Here is a 22,942-nt window from a genome sequence, read left to right as displayed (position 1 = left end):
GCGGATATGTTATCCTTTAACCCACTCCGGACGTCCATTGGAGTATTTTACGGGAAAAAGGGGTCTCTGTGAAAAGCAGGACTGAGTTACTCTAGTATCTAGCGTTAAATTAGTGCCTCACCAAACGTTGGGCGCCATGTAGTGTAGTTCCTATATTCCCAATAGGCTCTGTGCATTGGAATAATATATCCTATAGATGTGACGTAGGACTTAGGTCGACTAGGTCTCTATTGAATAGATTAGACTTAATTGTGAGTGCCAGCTAGCTCAGACGTCACTAGAAACTTTCTCGAATAAACAAGAAGGGATTCGTTTCTGACAACTGTCTAAACATGACATCTTTATTTCCCCAAGATAAAATGTATCTTCAGAGTTGTGGAAGCAATAGATAGATATTTTACTCAGTCAATCGGGCATGCCTCTTTCACCGGAGGTGCAGAGAAATAGAGAGACAGGCATTTTCAATAAAAGTATTTATTGAACAGTCTTCTTTCTCATGCAGAAGAAATTAACTGCTACAGTCGTAATACTGGCTGTAAAGAATAATGCTCACATCAAGAAGAGTATTACAAAATAATACTGTAAAAGCATGGTATGGTTTCCAAGCAATAAAATACATACATAAAAAAATAAAGACTAAAAGTACTCAACTGGTGCTTCTAAAATACGCCTACCCAGATGTACCTAAACTAAGTCTAGTACAAGGGAAGGAGTAAGTGTGGTGTAGCATAAGTTTAATATTCTTTTGCCAAAAATCTATCCAAGATTTCTCTTAGGGTCTAATCAGCTCCGTACCTTGGTTCGGAATGAAGGAGGTCTGGTATCTCTTTGTCTCAGGGCTCAATTTCCCATTACCCTGCAAGGGGAGCTTGGAAACACTGGCGCTGGACTTCTCAGCAGGAGAAAAGACAGCGTCTCTCTCAGTGCGTCAGCTGGAGGGTCGGCTTCCTTCGGCACTTGCTGTAGCGAGATGCGTCGGGCAAGTAGATAGTCAAACTGCTCCAAACCACTGTGTGTTTGCTAGGGCAAGTGTGGGCATATTTATACCTTTAAGGTGCCGAGTTTGACATAAAGTTGGACATAATAACGTCATCAAAGAGTCGTAGTTCTTTGAAAACTCCATGAGTTCTTGGACAAATTAATATTCAAGCAAGGGGAAGTCGTTGTGGCTTTTCGGAACTAGTGAAAGTATCCATGCCTGTATTTGGACTGCATGGGCTATGTCTAAATATGGTTATGATTTCTAAACCTATATAAGAACAAGGTGATTTATACCTATATAAGGGCATGAATAGGGAAAATTACACTAGGGTCCTAAAATGCTATACAACAGTGAAAGTCATTTTTCAGACCACCAAGATGTTGATACGCTTTTCCCTAGCACAACCCAGGGGGAGAGGCGCTATTAAGCAACAAAACACATGCTTTTCAGCTGAGCTTTGGACCAACAGGTTGATACATTGGCACTGTGAGAGTGAAGGAAGGACTATGATCAAAATCTTGAACACAAATTTAGAAGTACCTTCAAACCGTGAACGATTATGAAGCTCACCATAAGGGTGCAGAATGTATTTTAATCTGGAATTGACACAATCTGCAATCAAAGGTTCCAGCCCTACCAGGATCACCGGCTGATCTATGCCCTATTATGGTCTTACAAGGGAATTTCATGGCAATTGAAGGGCACCTCTCAAGAGCTATACAGTATTCCTAAAGGGTAAATTCAGTTCATGAACAAATCAAGAACCTTGGTGCCTATATGCTAAACCATAAATGGCCTATATGTGACCAGACTTCAAAACCTTAGACCAATAGCTCGACTATCAGTGCTAGGTAAAGTGATCAATAAGAACTTAGCTTCACGGTTAGATAGCCATTGGTAGAGGGGAAGACCAATGCCAAGTAGGCTTTTGACAAAAACACGATACTGAGGCAGTAGTGGTGGTGGCCCCAAATCAATTAAAGAATGCTAAGACAATGGACTGTGTAGAGGAACTTTACTCTTAGATGTCTCCAAAGGATTTGGTACGTCAAACACAGCATATTTTTAGATCATCGGAGAGTAGTTGACTTACAGGGAAAGCCCTATACTGGTTTACTTCTTTTTTAAACCACGGTTGCTGCCATTATTTTGCTCTCTGGAGAGCCTATTGCTCTACAACATTATCCAGAGCTCTGGGCTGTCTCCTCTTTTACTTGATCTGTACATTCAGCCGCTTTGTGGGCTGATTCGATTCTTTAGTTTTACCACCCTCTGGTATGAAGATGATATGTAACCACTTGTGTAATCTGGCCCATTTTCAGTGAACTTCATCATAAGGCTCTGAGATGGCCTCTTGGGCCTCCTACATTGGATTTACCTCTCTATTTTAAAGTAAAATGGCAATAAAAGTAAGATATTAGTCATAGGGGAAGATAATGATCACAAGTCCCTTGACATTTAGTGGCAGCAGTTGTGGCTCCTTTCTACTCCTACCCTACAGTAAACACTGCTGGGGTTGCTGTAAGACCATCAACTAATGTCGCCTGTATTTAAGACAGCCTCCATAAAACCTTAGGGAATATGTTCCATAGTTGAGTAATTGTGTGCTTTACCACTTAGACTAATATAATCCTGTCTACCTGTATCAGCCTAACTTCTTTATTACCAAATTTCAGCACCTACAAAACATGGTAGGAACAGTGGAGATGGGTCTGAGGAAATCCATGTTTCAAAAGCAATACACCACCTTAACTGGATACCTACAAGAAAGCAGAACCTCTTCAAGACAGTATCTCTTATTAGAGAGAATACCACAAAACGGGCCTCCTGATGTGATCATTCTCTGTTGGGCCAGTGGGACTTTTACATTAAAGTGCAACTCTTTTCACTAAGGTGCCCTAAAGTAAATAGGACAAGCAAAAGAGAGGTCCTTACAGACACCTGAGCCCAAACTCTGGAATGGACTGCCACTTAAGATATCTACAACTTTGCAGTACTTCAAATGGCAGCTAGAGCTTATCTCAGACTAATTGTGAGCGCTTTTCAGCATAGGACTTGGACTGGAAGCATGCCCTCCAAGGTCATTTCTCCTTGTTAGTGGCTGCTTCTAGAGCTGATGTGATTTTACACTAAGCCCCAGCAGGCTATCTTAGTCGCTTTGTGTAAAAAAATTATAGGCTCTCATGCTGATTCATCTAAGTTACACCCAAGTAAAAGTCCCTTGATGCAACTTAGTGCAAAGCACAATTTGCACTCAGAAAAGGGCTCCTTTCTAGTGCGAAATCCCTTTGGCACTAGAAAGTAAATAACCTTGCAAGAGTTTGCACCCCTTCGTGTCACTTTGTGGGACGTTCCCCAGGCATTAACCCTTACAAAATCAGGCCCTGCAAGTTTTTTTATTTGTAAAGAAATTCAGAGCGATGTGCCTTCTTCGGTTCCCAATTCACTACAGCAGTTCTCCTTTTACAGAACTGGGGCAGGCGAATGTGGCATGTTCTCAGCAGGCAGAATTATCTTCTAATTGCATTGAAAGCTCCATGAAGTGCCAACCCATATTTACAGTGAGGCCGTTCATGAATAATGTAGGTAAAGAGGCGAGAGCTTACTGAGATTGTCAGGTCTTCTTTCCTCCACCCACATATCTAATTGGACCTAGTGCCTACTACATCACTGAGTGCTCGCAGCCTATCCTTTCTGCTAGAGCTTCCAGTTATTAAAGGTGAGTGGTAAGCTAGAAAAGTGGGACTGCACACTTACCAGGGTGACCATAGCCCTCACGTATTTAAGCTTGTGAATCCACCTCACCAAGGGACAGATGTAGGTAAAAAAAAATTCCGACTCTTAAATACAGACTCATACCGAATCGGTATTTCAGAATCAGAAAATGGGATGTAGGTACAAAATCGGTAAAATGTACCGATTTGGAATCACTCTGAATTTCAAATAGGTATTTACCGAATCGGTATTTTCCGAATCGGTAAATTCCAATTCGGTAATACCCATTCATTCCTATGGGCCTCCTGGCCCATAGGAATGAATGGGTTTTACCGAATCGTAATTTACCGATTCGGAAAATACAGATTCGGTAAATAGCGATTCGGAATTTTTAAATAAACAAACATGTGAGCCTGTGAACCATTCAGGAACACTCACCATACCCAACAACAAAGGTACAGAGGAATCAACCAATCAGAATCAAGCACCCCTCCCCGGTACCTGGGAGTGGCCACACCCATGCAGGTGCAGACCAACTGAACAGTTTGGAGAGCAGGAGGACAGACAGAGGAGCAGGCTTTCCTGAGCATACCTGAACAGCACAATGGAGACCCAGGATGGCCAGAAGGATGCAGCAGAGTGCAGGAGGAAGATGCAATTCAGCCCTGCAGAACTGCAGGTGCCGGTTGAGGAGGTGGTGAAACACCACAGAAAAATATTTGGCAAATAGTCTCTGCATGTTGCAGAGTCTGTCAAGCGCACTACCTGGCTTGATATCCAAGCCAAGGTAAATTCCATTGGGGTCACCCTCAGGGAAATAGTTGACCTCAAAAAAAGGTGGTACGACCTGCGTATCATCACAAAAAAGAAATTAGCTGCCCACAGAAAAGAAGCTGCAGAAACAACAGGGGGAGGCAAAAACAGAGCCCCACAACTCACTGACATTGAGGAGCTTGTGGAATCCACCCTGGAGGCAGAAAGCATCCATGGCATTGGGGACGCTGACAGCTCTGCCAGAGCTGCAAAGAAACAAGGTAAGAATCATGGACACAATTATTTATCCATTTACCTGTTCCCCTTCCCCACTGTGTGTGCCTGCATCATACTCCAGAACAGGTTTTACTAATGTCCAGCAATGCATCATGGGAGACGTAGTCATATGTAGATACATCAATGCAGACACCATAGAATACAGAAAGGGATGCAACACACTACTACCAGAAGCAGATGAGGAGCAGGCAAATGTGTGATAGTAATGTTATTTAATCAAGACACACAGGTGAAGTACTCCACTGACACAATGTCCATGTCTGGTCCCAGCGCAGTTCAGCAAGGGAAGACCACAGCGCAGGCAGCCAAGACACCTGAGCGAACAACCACACCACAGCCTCAGTCACCTCTGTTGTTTGGGACTCAGGAGTCAGTAGCAGCAGCACTCTCCCCCACACCAACATCATTTCCGTCACCTGTGCAGGGAACGGCAAGGCGGCTTGATGTGCCCCCTCTCCGCATACTTGAAACATCTGAGGAGGAAGAGGAGGAGGGTGACATGGCAAGCAATCCACCAGAGTCAGCCAACGTTGAGCAGCAGCCCACTCCAAGAGCTGTGCGGGCCAGTGTCCGAGGCCGAAGGGCACGGGAGAGAGGTGAAGGGCAGGGAGTCGAGGGGGTCTACTGCGGTCCGGAGGCCACCATGGTGAAGGTCCAGTGCCTGCAGGCAAAGGCAATGATGGCAGTTCACAGGCAGGTGCGCAGCATTAACATCAAGATGGAAAACATAGACAAGGGCATAGGGAACATTTCGGACATCATGCAGTCGCTGGCAAATGGCATGACAGACATGACCCAATGCATGACTGTCCTGTGCGACAAATTGGATAGGGACCAGTTGGAGAGGCGCAGGGATTGTCTGGGTTTGCGGCAGCAGACCAAAGCATTGAACCGCTTTGCCACTGCAACCTCCCTGCTGTGCAGACGTTCTGTAGCTATGCAGGATGCAATTGTGCACTGATGCACCGATTTGTCTAGGGGGATGGGCAGAGTCACCTCTGCCATGGAGCTGATGCTTACGCAACAGGCAGCCACTGCTGGCAACACAGGTGTGGGAGAAAGTGAAGAATCCACAGCAGAAGTGGCGCAAGCACTCCTGTTTAAGAAATGCGTAGGAGCAGCAGGCGACTATCTACAGAGCCAGGCAACACCGAAAGCCTTGACACCCAGCCACGTCAATCCCACCCTGTAATGTGTGGACGCAAACGTTAACTTTGGCCTCAACCCACAGGACAGGTCACTGTGGGGTTAACTGTGACCACGCAGTCATGAACATTGACATTGTGTTACCATGGTGTGGTATGTTTTGAATGGTGTAGTGAAAATTAAACTACATACTTCATAATCTTAGCCTGTCTGTGTCTCATTACTTACTTAGAAATATTGCAGTGTGATCTCTGCCCGTCTTAATCTCCCATCTGTTGCTGGTGCTGCTACTGTAGCATAGGACTCTACCTGTTCTGTGTCATCATCAATGTCCTCATAATGTGTGATCTCCACTTCTGTGCCTTCCTTGGTGGCAAGATTGTGTAACATGGCACAGGTCGCTATAATTTTGCAGCACAGGATTGGAGTATACTGGCGTGCCCCTCCACTCTTGTGGAGGCAGCAAAACCTGCTCTTGAGTAGTCCAAATGTGCGCTCCACAATGTTGCGAGTAGATCTGTGAGCCACATTTTAACGCCTCTCACTCTTGGTGGATGGGTTGAGGTAGGGGGTGAGCACAAAGGACCGCAGGGCATATGCTCTATCGCCTAGGGAGGAGAAAGAGTGCCATTAGTTGCATTATCATGATACATTCATCTACTCTGATTGTCAGGGTGTGTCAAAGTCATTTACCTAGCAGGTATCCGTCCCCAAAGTCTCCAGCAGCTAGGCGTGTGTATATCCCACTATTCTGGAATATATCGAATCATGGGTACTCCCAGGGAATTTAGCCACGATGTCTGTAATGATGTTGCCAGCGTTGCATATGGCCTGCACATTGATGGAGTGCGTCGATTTCTGGTTCCTGTATATGTATTTTGTGGCTGCAGGTGGGCAGAGTGGTATGTGGGTGCCATCTATGCAGCCTATCACTTGAGGGAAGTGTGCCAGTTGATACAAATCAGTCTTGGTCTTTGCAAGTTCCGCAGGTGTGTCTGGGATTGAAATATAATACTCTATCCTCTGCATCATTACGTCAAGGAACCTCCTGAAGAAACGGAACAGGCAGCTCTGGGACACACCACCTACTGCAGCTATCACACTTTGGTAACTCCCAGAGGCAAGCAGGTGTAGGCTACACAGCACCTGCACATGGGGTGGGATGGCATGCACCCTTGGTGTTGTGTGCTCCAGGAGTGGGTGCAGGTCCCTGATCAGTTTCAGGATGGTTTGGGGGTGTAGCTTGTACCTTTGAAGCATTTCTGGCTCTGTCAGTTGGAAAAGTGTTATCGTCTGCCAGTACACTTGCTCCTCCCTTAGCCATTTCCTCTCTCCTGCTGCCTGTAGTCTTTGCTGCCTTGCTATGGCATAGAAAGCTGCCATTCTGGTTCCACTGTTGCATTTTGGGGCCTTATTTTATAGCCTGCACCTGGTTACCACCTTCTTTCAATCCATGGTAAATACCGACTCGTAAATACCTACTTTCCTTGAATTCAGTATTTTTCTGGTTTCCTACATCTCCATGGCCATTTTTTACCATTTCCTTTTTACAGATTCAGTGAAAAAGAATTCGGTAACTGTGGATTCGGTATATTCCGAATCGGAAAAATACTGACTCCTATTTTCCGATTCGGAGAAATTTACAATCCTACATCTCATTTTCTGGATACCGGTCGGTAAGGGCCAAAATTACCGATTTTCGGCTGTTACCGACCGGTATTGGGCGACCTCCATCTGGCCCCAAGTGTAGCAGACATCTGCAGGGTACCGTTGTGAAAAAATATTCAAACCACTTTTAGCTACTTAGTTTGTGTTAAAATGTAACTGTTAAAAGGATAGTGTAGGGATAAGAAAATGTTCCAACAGGAGCAGAAACCTTTGCAAGCTCAAACATCTCAAACTTATGGGAGAAAGAAATGTGCATTCCCCTAAAGTAATTGCTGGTGAAACTTAGCAGAAACATCTTGCAAAATTCTATTTGCAGCATTCATGAGATGCTTATAAAAAATATTCTAAAGTATTGGTATGCATGTTCAGATTACTGGCAACATTATTTAAAATAAAAATAGCTAACACTATACAAAGCAGTCATTTCTGATTCAATTTCAAATGTAAATGGTTCCCTTGAATGTAGCATATTGGATGACCTTAATGTTTTCCCTCAACATCTTTGTCTGATAGGTCTTGACAGCCAATTATGATTCTCTGCATGCAGAAGTATTTTGATACACGCATTTGCCTTCCCCTTGGCGTTTTCTTTTTTTTTAATTTCAAACTAATGCCGCTGCGTTATCACCTGAGATGCGTAGAAATTGAAACTGGCGGCTAATAATATTGCATCCAGCACAACATGTTTACCAGAGCGTAGGTGAATAACTGGCGCACACACACCACTGATATTCTGCCCGTTTTGTATCTTACTTACAATATTTTATTTAAATTAGTTTCTTTTGTTTATATGTGAATGGATAGTTTGACAAACCTGCACGTCCTTATAATAAATAATTTCTAACACAAAAAATGGTAATCTGCTCTGTGCTGTGCCAGCGCACCTGTTCATGATACCACCCCGGGTCTTCAGTCTACCAAGTCCAAAGACGAGTGCTTCCAGCCTGCGTGTAATATTATACCGTGCTGGAAGCATGGTGGTTCCTTCTATGCAAAATTGTAACATTCAAACGCTGCTCTGTGCTACAACACTTAATACTATCTTGTGCTGGGAGTGTTGCAAGTGGATTTATATATGGATTGTAATAATCCAGATCTAAGGCTACTCATGGAACGAGAAGACAAACATCTATGACAACTTTGAGAGTTATGTCAGTGCAAAATAGCTTCTTCAAACTGACCCCAGTGTGCCAAGAAATCCCTCACACAATTTTGAAAAACAACACACACTACATAATAAAGTGTGTTCATTGTAACTGGATTTTGGAGCTTAGATGCAAATGTATAAATCGTTTTATCGGATGTAAACCCTTCGATTCTCTAAACCTCTCTAGCAATTCCAAAAAGTTTTACGAATGTCTAAATATTTTTTGAAATGGCTTTTGAATCAATGTTTACAAGAAGCTTGTTTGGGGCTTCCGACTGGTGATTTAGACCCTGAGATAGCTGCAGTTTGCAACGGTAACTAGTAATTTGTAATTTGTAATTTGTAACTGGGTTTTGTATCGCGCCAACTCACCGACAGGTCTCAAAGCGCTTCTGACAAAGTACAGCAACAAAGACGAAGTGAAGATAAAAGGATGTTAACTTGACTACGGAGATGTAAACGCATCTTTGAAAAGTAAAGTTTTCAAGGTTTTCCTAAAGCAGAGAAGGTTGGCTTCTCTACGGAGCGCCTCCGGTAGCTTGTTCCAGATGGTGGGGGCTTGGACTGAAAAAGCTCTGCCTCCTTTAGTTGCCAGTTTGAAACGTGGGCAGGATAGCAGGAGGGAATCGGAGGATCTCAAGGCGCACTTAGGTTCGTAGATTTTTAGCCTATCTTTTATATAGGCTGGCGCCTGACCATGGATAGCTTTATGGCAGATGCACATGCTCTTAAATTCGACTCTTTGTTTCATAGGGAGCCAGTGCAGCCTATAAAGTAAGGGAGAGGCGTGGGTCCGCCTAGGTACTCCAAATATCAGACGAGCTGCGTCATTTAAGATGACCTGTAGGCGATTGATGGAGTTTTTTGGGAGGCCTAGGTATAATGCGTTGCCGTAATTAATTCTAGACACAATCGTGGCTGAAACAATAGTTCGAAGCATACTCCTTGAGAGTAAAGGGACAAGCTTGCGTAGTTGCCTGATCATGTTCGTACATGAGCCAACCACAGCGGACACTTGGTTAGTCATTGATAGTTCCTGGTCAATTTTCATCCCAAGGCTCTTTACACTAGAGCACGGTTTTGGGGTAGGTCCAAGTTCTTGTGGCCAGAACAAATCATTCCAGGGGGAGGTAGAAGTTGAAACTACAAGAACCTCTGTTTTATCCGGATTGATTTTCAATAGGTTGGACGACATCCAGTTCACTGTGAACCGTAATATGTCTTGGGCCGCGGACTGAGCCGATATAGTATTGTCGATACTCAGCAATAGCTGAGTATCATCGGCATAATTAAAAACTTTACAGCCCATGTTTGCCAGGGATTCTATCAATGGTTGTAAATATAAGTTGAATAAAAGTGGGGAAAGCGCGGACCCTTGCGGGACTCCACAAACTAAGGCACCCACTTCGGAGACCTGATCTGCTAGCTGGATCCTCTGCGTCCTCCCTGATAAGAAGGCTGTCAGCCACTGGAGAGCTTGTTCTCTTATCCCGGCCCTGGCTAGTCTGTCCAGGAACAGTGCATGGCTGACAGTATCAAACGCCGCTGATAGATCTAGTAATATCAGGGCGCTTGGCTTTTTACTATAAGCCATGCCTCTGAGCTCGTCCAGTACTGACAGCATTACTAGTTCCGTGCTATGGTGGGCACGAAAGCCAGCTTGCCGCTCCTGGAGAAGATGATGGGATTCCAGGAGGGATGACAGGGATTTTAGTACATGTTGTTCTAGAACATTTGATAAAAATGGCAACTGGGAAATTGGCCTGTAATTCTTGAGGCTAGTTGCATCTGCCCCAGGTTTTTTTATCAATGGTCTGACGCGGGCCTCTTTAAAGGATGTTGGTAGTGATCCAATAGCTAAAGAGATGTTTAAGAGGTCTAAAATCTGGTCCTCTAGGATCGGGATTGCTAGTCGGAAAATATCAGGCGGGCAAGGGTCAGCAGGGGAACCTGACTTGGTGGATGCTACTAGATGTCTAAGGGATGTAGCATCAATTTCAGGAAATGAAACTAGTCGCATACCACTTTCCAGTTATTGACTCCTAATTTGAATTGTGAACTGGTTAGCAAAGGGGGAGGGGCCCTCTTTGGACCCCTTTTTCTTTTTGAAACAGAGTGGAAGCCTAAGGTGGGGTAGGTAACTTGGGTTGCTTTAAAAAAATGCTTTCTGTTTTGGAAAGGAATCACAGTGATGGTGGTGTGCTATCCCTTGCCGGCCAGCATCCGTGTGATTGTCTCAAATTGTGACCTAGCGAATGATTATTAATGAGGCAGGTCATTCTGCAACCGCTATGATTCAGTATTGTGTGCACTAAACGATTAGTACATTTTTCGGTTCACAAAAAGCACATAGAATTTGTGAAACAACAGTGCACAATTTGCAACCATTTTCTGTGAATGATATGTTTGTACAGAAGACCCCAAATGTCAAGCGATCATGTCTTTTTGGTTTCTTGACATTTATTTTCTTCACATAAGACTCACAGTTTACAGAATGAACTGGTTTATTAGTGACTTTACATATCTGCCAATACTTCAGAATTTCTGTTCTCCTTGTTTCAGAACAGATTATAAAGACACACCACCCATCTGCCCATAGACAGGATGGTATTCTCAAGTGGCAGTAGTGCTGTGGGTTGAGGGTTTTGAAGAGCTGTGCAGCAATGACAAAAGTTTGTTGGTGTCTAGGTCTTGCTGCAAAACTTTCCACATCATCATCATCCACAGCCAGCTGCTGGTGGCATACTCCAAGCACCATAAAGGCAGCTCAACTTTGGTATGCCATCAAGCAGGAAAAAGAGGCATTTCCTCCTGTATTAGACAGCACAAAGTCAGTGAGTATTGCCTTCACTCTCCTTGTTCCTGTGTGGGCTGAACTCCATCGTCTAGATGGGTCTACAGTGACACTATGAGGGGAAAAATTACAGGAACCTGAGAACTCATTGCTGCTACCAGCCTCCTGCATCACACTAGAACCCTACTAGATGATACAGTAACCTATGACTTGTTGATATGGTTTATAATCTGGCCTTGAGTGAGCCCATGTCTTTGGCAAGGTGTAAGAACTGGGGTCACCAGTTCCCCGGGGGTAGCCTGGCACGAGCAGGTAGGTACCCAAAAGCTTAGCTGTTATGTGACTACACAGCACACGCATCCACTGAGACAATAAAAGGCACGCAATTACTCCACTCCAGTGAGTTTGATTAACAATCAAATAACTTTTATCTAAGCTCAAGGTTCAGGAGTGGAAAATCACAGTATCTATTACTCATCAAAGCATTTCATCAGAGGGGAGTCAAGGGAGCAGTTCAATATGCAATTTAACATGTTGCAATATCATTTCATTAGAGAATTAGCATTCCATTACTTCACAACAAACATTTAATTGCAATAGAAATTAGCATGGCTTAAACCAGAATAGAACATTTCATGAGAGAATTAGCATGGATAACCAGCTCATCAGGCAAGGATGAGCATATCTTGTAGCAAGAGTCCACAGGTCATCAAGTAAGTAACCTGTGCAGTAGGCACAAACTAACTTCTCACCAAGCAAGGGTGAACATTTCATTAAAGGTAAACTATTTTATCAGCAGAAGGAACAACTTCATTAGCCAGGGTACACCATGATTAAACAGTTCCTTAAGTAGGAATCAACATTTCACTAGAAATCAGGCAGGAATAATACCATTTCCTTATTCAGGAGTCAACGGGGCGTTAAGCTGACTCATTCAGTAGAGGTAGACCCTCCATTAGCGACAGTAAGCATTTAGCACTTTGGGCCAGGGAACCGTTAATCCAGCACCCCAGCGGTACTTTCCAAGGACCTGCCCAGAGGCAGGTTAGCACCACCCATCCCCCAACGTGGGGTTATCTTCAGAAGAATTCAGGCCCCAATAATTAAGGCATTAGGGAGGGATAAACAACCCTGTCCCAGAGTAGGAATAGAACAGGTCACTGTAAGTAAAACATGTCCTCAATCAGAGGGAACATCTCATTAGGCAAACATGACCATTTCCTTAATCAGGGCTACCCATTTCATTAGATGAAGAACATTTAACTAGCACAAGGAAAACCTTTCATTAGGTATGCATCAACATTTCATTACCCATTAAATAACATTTCATGAAACCAGCCTGTCATTTAACCAGTTTGTTGAAGGGTTAAACATTTCATTCCCCAGCAATGGACTTTTCAGGGTAACCCTGTAGGCCTTGCCTGGGGATGGGGCCCAGTCACCAGTTTTCCCCGAGGGGAGGGATCTACAGTCAAGGCAGGGCTCCGCCTCGTTTCCTGGAGCCCTGCGGTCAACACAGGGGCCAACGGGGCCCAACACTAGTCTTCCCCAGGGGAGGGGCGAACTCGAGGCCTCATGGGGCCTTATGCCCCCTCCTCCCCGGGGGTTACCTGCTTTCTTCAGCCCTTCCCGGGCCCTTGCGTAGGCTCCTGGTGGGTGTGTTAGGCGGGGAGGGGCTCGAGACTCCTCTGAGCTCCCCCCGCGTGATGAAACAGCCCCCTGCGTAGGGCCGGTAATAGCAGGGGCTGACACAGGGCCTGCGGTGCAGTAGTGGAGGCCCCGCTCTGGCGAGCGACGGTCCCCGGGCCTCCTGAAGGCTCCTGGGGCCGGGGATCAATTAGCGGGCTTCTGTGTGGGGGTGCATCACGGCCGCCAATGGCAGCGCGGCACCGGACGGGGGTGTGGCCGGTGACTCGGCCGGCGCCTCCCCCCCGTCACGTGAGAGGAGGATGTCAGCTTCACGGGGCCTAGCGCGCCCCACTGCAGCACTGCGGCGGCCCTCTCCTCACACCGAGGGCTGCCGCGAGGATGTCGGCAACAGCAGGAGGGGCCGCAGCGGTGATTTAGCACAGAGCTCGGGCCTCAGGGGGGACCATGGGGACAATGAAGGCAGCGATCCTTCACCAGGCCCATGTAGTAGCAGACTTCAGGGCCAACGCAGCCCACTTCGAATTCCGGCGGCCCTCACCTAACACCGGGGCCACCTCAGCGGCATGAACGACCGCGGCTGCGGCGGTGAGTGGGGGCAGCACTCCGGGGCCCAACACAGCGCTAGACTGCTCGGTAGGTGCTCTTGGCACTTGGGGGCTATGGCGCTTTCTCGGGGACAGTTCAACAGGTTACAGCGCTGCACAGGCCACAGCAGGGGAGCGCTGAGGAGTTGTGAAGTTTGGCTCAGTGTCAGTCAGGTCTAACAACAACCCTGGCCGTCCAGCGCTTAGGGGGACAACAATTCCGGCAGTTTCCAGCGTTGGCCAGCTTCTTTAATAGCACTTCAGGTCCTCCACGCCAGGGCACCAAGCAGAGCAGCACTCAGCAATTTCAGGGCTTGGGCAGTTTCAGCAATAGCGCTTCACAGATAGTTTTTTTAAGTTGGAGGCAGATCACAGTTCAAACAGGACAGGCCACACGATCGTGGAAGATCAGCAAAGGGGACCCAGGTGGCGTCAGGAAGCGCAGGGGGGGTGACACAGCGCCAAAACCTGCTTGATCCCCAAGTAGTCCGGTGGTCTCTAGGTTTCTTCTTAGCGCTAGATGGATCTTGCGCCCTTGGTAGATAGTTGCTTGGTTCTTGAAGGGGGGTTGAGTTGTGGGCTGCTGACAGGAATCTTCAGCAGGACACTGTAGATGGTCCCTGGGTTCCCTCCCGCTGGGCCAGATCAGTGGGCTAGCTCAGGGTACCTCACTCAACTTGGAATGCAGCACCTAAGTCCCTGACTAGGCCCTACCGCCTAAATCTCCTGCGTGGGCCCCCCAGGTCAGTGATGCCCCAACTGACTGGAAAGTTTTCCTCCCTTTCCTTTTATAGGCCCAGGTCCGGTGACCACCCTCTAAGGCGGCAAAACTAGGCTCTGCCCCTATGCTATAAGGTGTCAGGAGCTTCCCACTCTAACTGTGGGCAGGCAAGGCAGGCTGGAATGGCAACAATGTTGGGAGTCCCTGCCAGCTCCTGGCAACTAGAATGCGCCTTAACAAAACCATGCTGCAGTAACAGGGGTCAGTGGCAGCCATATTGGGGGTAGAGGGCACCTGCACCTAGCATTGACTTTAATATTACCCAGGGCATTTTAACCTCACAGGGACTATACAACTACATTACAAGGGGGGACTTCCAGAATTAGGGGAGCGAAAAGCAAAAAAAAATTCTGTGAAAAGGGCCAAGTCCAACACAGGGCCAACAGGCTAATGCCACAAATATCTTTCTCAGCTTTCGGGGATTGCATCCGGGCTAACTAAAAAACAGCCTTTCATCTTTTGTGGGCATGGACATGATAATATCTCACAAGTATGACTGCAACAATCTGTGGACAAAGCTAAATACTTGCAAACATTTTACCAATGCGTTTGTATGTAGGAAATTCTCTTTATGAACTATGTGCCCCAAAAGCATTCATTTTCTGTGCACCTCTATTTGACCTCAATCTTAGACTGGGACCAGAACATCGGAGTTTGCCTCTTGTGCGGTGCAAGGGCGAGATTGTAGACCTCTATCTTATCACTCTAGATCTAAACCCCGTTCTGGTCAAATGAACCTTTATTGCCTGTCGTTGAGGAAAGAAGGTGCATCCAATACCAGGTTAACTTTGCTAATGATGGACTCGACTCAGAAAAACCACAAACTACTTCTAGCTTTAAAGATTTATTATAGAGTCAAAGTTAACTGCAAGTACAGGCATCTCAAAATGAGATTCAAAAGGTATACAGGCACCACTACATACATGTGCTCTCGAAAAGCCCTCAGGCGAGCAAAGAAACAACTAGGACTAATTCCAAAATTAAAAGGGCTGCAAGCATCGACACATATTGTGATCTCTCCGTCATTTACAAGAGGAGGGAAGGTTTCAGGTTAGGCTGTCCCTACCCTGCTCTAGATGGTATCCCTACTTAACAGAGTCCCAACCTACCAAAAGGTGTCAGCTGTGAATGACTTCCTAAGAAGATCACCCACTCTTAGTCTCTAGGTGAAAACCTATAATCGCCAGTCATGAACCCCTCTCTGCCTACCCATCCGCTCTCTAAAGGGTCCTCAGGCAACTGCTCTAACTCCACCCCGGGGTGCTGACCCTAATACAAAATACAATAACATTTGAGACGCCCCTCGTGAGACGCCCCTCACGTGGTGTCGATTCTGGCTTTTTCCATGATGATCTTTCTCTGGGCCTCGTGCGTTAGCGTTGACCTTGCTTCTCAGACTCTTCTCCGGCCCGCCGATACCCCCTAAAACATTCCTGAACCCTCCTCCATGTCTGCACCAGTCTCTTTGAACAAATCTCTATTCATCCAATTATTAATTGGATCCCCCTCACATTTGCAGACAGACATCCGTAGCTGAATCTCCATTCTCATAGACCTCTAACAGAAGTTTGCAACTTATTTCCTGACACAAGTCGGCCTGTACCGGTGCATGTAAATCAGAAACCCTTTCATCATTTCAGGCCTACAACCCTTTCGCAAAAGTTAAGTAAAATAACATGTTAGCATCTTTCTCTGGCATAATAAGAAAACACATCTATGGAATATAAATCTAATGAATAAACAAATCGGTGTAACATTAGTGCAATCCATGTCTATGTAAAGCAATCTACATTTCTAAACCCCTCTGACCTAGCCATAAAGCCCGTTCCCTTCTATGCATTTCAGCATGTCATCCTTCCATTAGCAGCTACATAGCATGGATCCTGATTAATCACGTCTAATAAAGGTATACATTTTCACACATGTCTGCATTAGTTCCACTTCTATATGAAATCTCTAGATTAACTACACATTTCAAGGTATAGGTGAATATATTTTCAGCCCTCATAGCATTTCTCTTATGATTTGTGCGTACTACTTGCAATCTTGATGTACTCATACATTTTGTTCAGTTTGCGCTCTCTCAGTTCCCCCCTTTGATGACCTCTAGGGGTCATCACCAACATTTAAACTGAACTAATTGCCAATACCCCTCGTTTCTGCGTTTCTAGAGCCCTCAGACTCCGGTACTGATTGTCTTGCATTGCAGCCAATCTCTGTAACTGCTCTTTCCTGGATCTCTCCAATCTATTTGATCTATACCATTGGTATGACCTCACCAGTCCCCACAACAGGATCACACAGATCACTATTATGATGATAGGTTTCAGCACATACCACACAAAACTCTTCCCTAGGTTGGCAAACCAACCTCCAACTTCGCCCATTCCATGACCCACCTTTTCCCAAACATTTACTTTAGTTAGGTCTTCGATCTCCTTGTGAATATTTGTTATATTCATAATGACCTTCTCAAGAGGTTTTGAATTGTCTGGAATGTAAGTGCAACATTCCTGGACCTTCAAAGCCTTACAGACTCCGCCCTCTTTTGCTAGCAGGACGTCTAATGCAAGACGGTTCTGAAGCACCTTCTTCCGGGTCTGAGTCTTCAGATATTGGAGCAAGGGTTCTCTCTGGAGTTGACCTCAGGCTAGAACTCCTTCTTTGCGGCCAACTGGCTTCCCCACGCCTTACCCTTCTGCTCCTTCTCCTTCTGGTTTGCTCGCGCTCTCTTTCAGACTGGTCGGTGTCTGATTCGTACTCCCAGCTGCTTCCTCCTTCTGTAGCGTCGTCCGTTTCGCTGTTGTACTGACCGTCCTCAGCTTGGTCAGACACGTTCCCAGCTTCTTCTTGCACCTCTACAGCTTGTCTGGCCCCCTCTATGGCTTCTCGGTCCACCGCTGGACTTCCATCCGAGAGAGGAGCTGCTTCTTCCAGAGGTGCTGGAACCCTCCGCGTATGAGACGCGTGGATCCAGTTGGGCAGGCCTCCCACCTTCACAGCGGTGTTCGTGATCAGAATGATCTGGTAGGGCCCACGCCAACGAACATCCAGGCAGCTTCTTCTTACGTGCTTTTTCACAAGCACCCACTCTCCAGGGCACAGGTCATGGCACAGGTCCTGGCACGACGGAACCTCGGCAGCCTGCACCTGAAGGGACACAGAATGAATGGCGTCAGACAGCCCCTTACAATAGTCCAGGATCATATGTAAATGTAAATGTATGTAAATGTAAATGTATAGGCATTTATATAGCGCACTACTTACCCGTAGGGTCCCAAGGCGCTTCGACCGCTGCGAAACCCTTCCTGGCTTCCCTGAGAGATGGTCCCTTAATGGGTATCTCCAGGGTGAGACCAGGCATCCCCGGCGGTCTGGTGGGGCCGTTAGTGAAGATGAGGCAAGCTAATGCCCAGAGTTGCCGAGTGTGATCGCTGATCAGAGTGGGAACCGAGGCGAGAGAATTATCGAGTCCGCTGACCCTGGTCCAGAAACCTGCCGCGCCGGGAATCGAACCCTGGTCCCGGGCCGTCCTCTGCTCTCGGGTCTGCCGCCTCTAACCAGTGAGCCACACTACTTCACTCTGTGATGTTTAACAATGCAGCAGTTGGTACTGATGGCAATCTCATTGCCCTCCCCATTAACACCTCGTGCGGTGATAATCCCGTTCTTCTATCTGGGGTACTACGGATGCTCATAAGGACCAGTGGCAGGGCATCGGGCCAACTCAGGGATGTTGATGAACACATTTTAGCAATTCGGGACTTGATGGTGCTGTTTATCTGCTCCACAATTCCTGATGCTTCCGGTCGATAACTACAATGCAATTTCTGGTCTATGTTCAGGGCCGTTGAAGTGGGTTCCCCTATCTGATTCCAAAGAGGCCGGTACCCCGAATCGCGGGATGAGTTCCCTAAGCAGTAACTTGGCTACTGTGAGGGTGTCACACCTGCGTGTAGGGTATGCCTAGACCCATCTGGAAAATATGCAAACAACCACCAGGACATAACGAAGGCGGTTGCACCTTGGCATTTCAATAAAGTCTATTTGCATCCTATTGAATGGACCTCCAGACCTCCCTATGTGACTCAATGTAACTGGTGTTCTTTTTCCTATATTCAACTGCTGACAGGTCACACAACGCTGGCACACTGCTTCTGCTGCTACTCTGAACTTAGGGTTGTACCATGTTTGTCTGAATACTCTCAGCATAGCATCTCTCCCTAGATGTACTGGACTGTGTATCTGTCTGGCCATTGGGCTCACCATCTCATTGGGCAACACTGCTCTTCCATCTGCTGGGACCCAGAAATGCGCTTCACCTATCACACATCCTGCAGTCTTCCAGGTTTGCTTTTCAAAATCGGGTGCATTTTCCTGCATACATTTTAATTCGTCCCAAGTATCTACAGTTTCCAATATCATGGCTAATTCAGTTCTTACATTTATTCCGCCCACCTCCACTTCCGTGAAAGAGTACCCTTGTTCTGCACAATATCTCGCGACTTCGTCGGCATATCTATTGCCTTGTGACACGAAGTCCATATTTCTAGTGTGGGCGGTACATTTTACAACTGCAATGCCTGCTGGACATTGCAAAGCTTCTAACAGCAAACGTATGAACTCACCATTTCGAATGGGAGAACCTGAAGAAGTCATATAACCTCTTTGAGACCATAATTGCCCGTAATCATGAACTACCCCGTAACCATATTGGCTGTCGGTGTATATGGTGACTCGAATTTGGTTGCTTGCCAGGCAGGCACGCGTCAATGCAATAATTTCAGCTACCTGAGCGGAGTGTACTCCTTCCAGGCATCCGGCTTCCACAACTCCAGTAATTGTACAAACAGCATAAGCTGCTCTCAACTGCCCAACTTCGTCCCTTATACATGAGCCATCGACAAAGAAAACTTCATCGGGGTCAGTCAGTGGCTCATCTATGATGTCGGGTCTCGGTTTGGTGCATAGTTCAGTCACATCAAGGCAATCATGGTCTGTACATACATCATCATCAATGTCACCTGGGAGTGGCATCAAGGTAGCAGGGTTCAAAACAGAGCATCTCTTGAGAGTCACGTTCTCTGCCGCAAGAATGACTTGCTCATATCGCGTGAGCCTGCTATTGGTCAGATGCTGTGTTTTGGTCCTGGTCATTAACAGTTCAACAGAATGCGGCACATACACCTCTAACGGGTGTCCCATTACGATGTTCTCGCAACGTTCGATACTGACACCTGTTGCAGCAACGGATTTGAGACATCCGGGCAACGCTGCGGCTACTGGGTCTAAGGTAGCCGAGAAGTAAGCAACTGGTCTACGGGCATTCCCATGGATTTGGGCCAAGACAGACAAAGCACAACCCTCTCTTTCACAACAATACAGCAAGAAAGTTTTATCGTAATCTGGCATTCCCAGAGCAGGAGCACGACACAGGTCCTCTCTCAGCTGCAGGAACGCCATCAAACAGTCTTTGTCCCATGGTACCGGATCACTCACCTCCTTGTGCGTCAGTTTTTGCAAGGGTTTTGCTTTCAGTGAAAAGTTCGCTATCCACTGTCGGCAATACCCTACCATCCCTAGGAACATCCTGACTTCTCTCTGTGTTTTGGGCGCATTCATCTTCATGATCGCCTCTATTCTGTCTGGGGACACCTTCCGTTTCCCCTTCTCTATTCTGTGCCCCAAGTACTGCACTTCTGTCAGGCAATACTGCAGTTTTCCCGGGGACACCTTGTGCCCATTTGCAGCTAAGTGATTTAGCAAAGCAATGGAGTCCTCCCTGCAAGCCTCTTCAGTTTCTGACGCCACCAGAAGGTCGTCTATGTACTGGACCAGAACTGACTTCTGGGGCAGCACTAGACTTTCAAGATTTTTCTTCAACAGCTGGTTAAAGATCGATGGGCTCTCTGTATACCCCTGGGGGATACGACACCATGTTAATACGCGACCTTCCAGCTTAAAAGCGAAAAGGAAATGGCTCTCCTCGTCCAGAGGGATTGAGAAGAAAGCCTGGCAAAGATCTATCACAGTGAACCATTCAGCTTGGAACGGTATCTGAAACAATATCACTGATGGATTCGGTACCACTGGACAACATGAGACAACTATGTTATTAATCTTTCGAAGATCCTGCACTATCCTGAATTTCCCATTGGGCTTCTGCAAACCCATAATCGGGGAGTTACACGGACTACCCACGATTTCTTTCAGTATTCCCTGCTTAATCATGGACTCGATCACAGGCTTTATTCCTGCAATCGTTTCTGGAGTCAATTTGTATTGGGGTGTTCTTGGAAACTCAGCATGCGGTTTCACTATGATTTTCACTGGGTCTACTCCCTTGACCAGTCCAATCTCTTCCCCAGTGAAGTCCCACACTTCTGGTGCTACGGTCTCCCTCAGATCCCATGGAAGCTCCTCCACTGTCAAAGTGGGGTACAGTTCCACACATATTCTTGAGTTTGCGACTTTAAAGTCAGCGTCATCATCATTGGTTAATACCTCCACTCCCTGCGGGGTGCAATATATTGTACAATTTAATTTACACAAGAGGTCTCTTCCCAATAAGCATACAGGACTAGAATCGCAAACCACAAACTGATGCTCATCGCTGTACTTCCCTATTTTCACCTGTACTGGTTCCGTCAATGGGCTTGTTATTCTCCTGTTTGCGACCCCCACCACTTGAATGGTCTCTCCAGACATGGGCAGGCCTGGAACTGCGGCTGATCTTATCGTGGATCGGGTGGCTCCTGTGTCTACTAAGAATGTCGTGGGGCACCCTGCCACTTCGGCCTCAACGTAGGGTCCCCTTTGGTCCACATCTAAGGCTGCCCCGAGGGTACAGTCTTCTCTCTCTACTCTCTGTCCTGTTAAGGGATCAACGTAATAGCACTCCTCTCCTCCTACGAACAGAGGCATCTGTCTATAGGTCTTTCCCGTTGTCCCTATTCTGGGTGGTTGAGGGAACTGGGCTCGCGGAGCTGGGGTCCCCCTTTTGACCACCTTCCCTTGGTACGGCGTTACCCCTTTTCCTGGAGTGCTTTGAGCCTCTTCCTCCTCTACTTCTTGTTCTCCAATTTCAACGTTGTAGGGACACTCGCGTTTCCAATGCCCCACCTCGTTACACTGGTGGCACTGGGTCGTTTTTTTCAATGCCACAATGTCTATCCTAGGTCTAAAGGTGGAGTTCTCCTCATTGCCCTTGTTCTGACTATACTGTTTCTTACCCCCAGTTCCTGTTCCCTGCTGCTGTTGCTGTTGTCCACCCTTACCAGCTGACTGCATCTGCACCACCATCAGTTTTTCCTTTAGCTTCTTTGCCTTTGAGTCTATCTCATCACAGCAGTACCTAGCATATCTCAGAATTTCATCCAAAGGTTTATTTTGCCAACAAATCAAGTGTTGCTGAATCATTAAACTAATATCCGGTCTCAACCCCAAAACAAACTTAAACACAAACTGCCCTATGTCTTTCGGGTCCATTACATCCAACCCGCTATATTGTTTGAACGCCTTCAGCAATCTCTCATAATATTCATGAACTGTCTCTTTGGGTTCCTGCCTAGTTCGATCTATTTTGACCCAATCTATATCCTGCATTGGCACCTTGTCTTTCAGCCAAGTTATCACTCTCTCGTATTTTACCATTACTGTCTCGGACGGTCCATTGGTCCGTGCATCTCTCTTTGGTTCTGCTGTGGGCCACTCAGCACTAACCTTACATGCTGTCCACAAGTCTCCTGGTACCACTATGTCAAACAGTGTGTTCAGATCTATCCATAGTACTTTGGAGATTTTTACAAACCTCTCCACCTGTTTGTACCACTCTACTGGGTTCTCCCTCAATTTAGGGAAGGAGTTGGTAAAGGCTGCTAAGTCTCCCCTACTCCATGGCACATGCACATAGTTCCCGTTTGCAACCTCACGCAAAGGGTTTGCCTCTACTCTCTGCAGTCCTCCCTCGGGGGTCATCCCAAGCATGCTTCTCCTAACGGTCCCTTTCTTGGACCACCTTTCTTCCCATTTATCCAGAGCTCTCCATGTCCTTATTCCCGTGATCAGTTCCCTTATGTGTGTTTTTAATCCTATTGTTCTTCTCTCATCCAGGTCCTGATCTGAATAATGTAGCCTATGGTTACCCTGTAATGCTTTGATCCTTGACAGGTCTACCATATATTTTCCTGCCAGTTCGACTAATTTCTCGTGTACCGCTCTCGCTTTCCGAGTGATGTCCTTTGCCATGAACAGTATTTCATCCTGCTCATACATCTCCATTCTCTCTAGAGGCAAGGTACCATCCACCATGTCATCCAGATCTGATTTTAGGCTGGCGACATCAAGTCTCTTGGCTTTTATCTCGGCTCGCAGTATCTCTTTCTTAGGGGGTTCACTAGTCTCTCTCCTGTCCCAACTTCGAGTC

The sequence above is a fragment of the Lissotriton vulgaris genome, chromosome 11, assembly GCF_964263255.1.
Source record: "Lissotriton vulgaris chromosome 11, aLisVul1.2, whole genome shotgun sequence".
Taxonomy (NCBI): Eukaryota; Metazoa; Chordata; class Amphibia; order Caudata; family Salamandridae; genus Lissotriton; species Lissotriton vulgaris.
The sequence above is the reverse complement of the archived record's forward strand: the minus strand, read 5'-3'. Positions refer to the sequence as shown.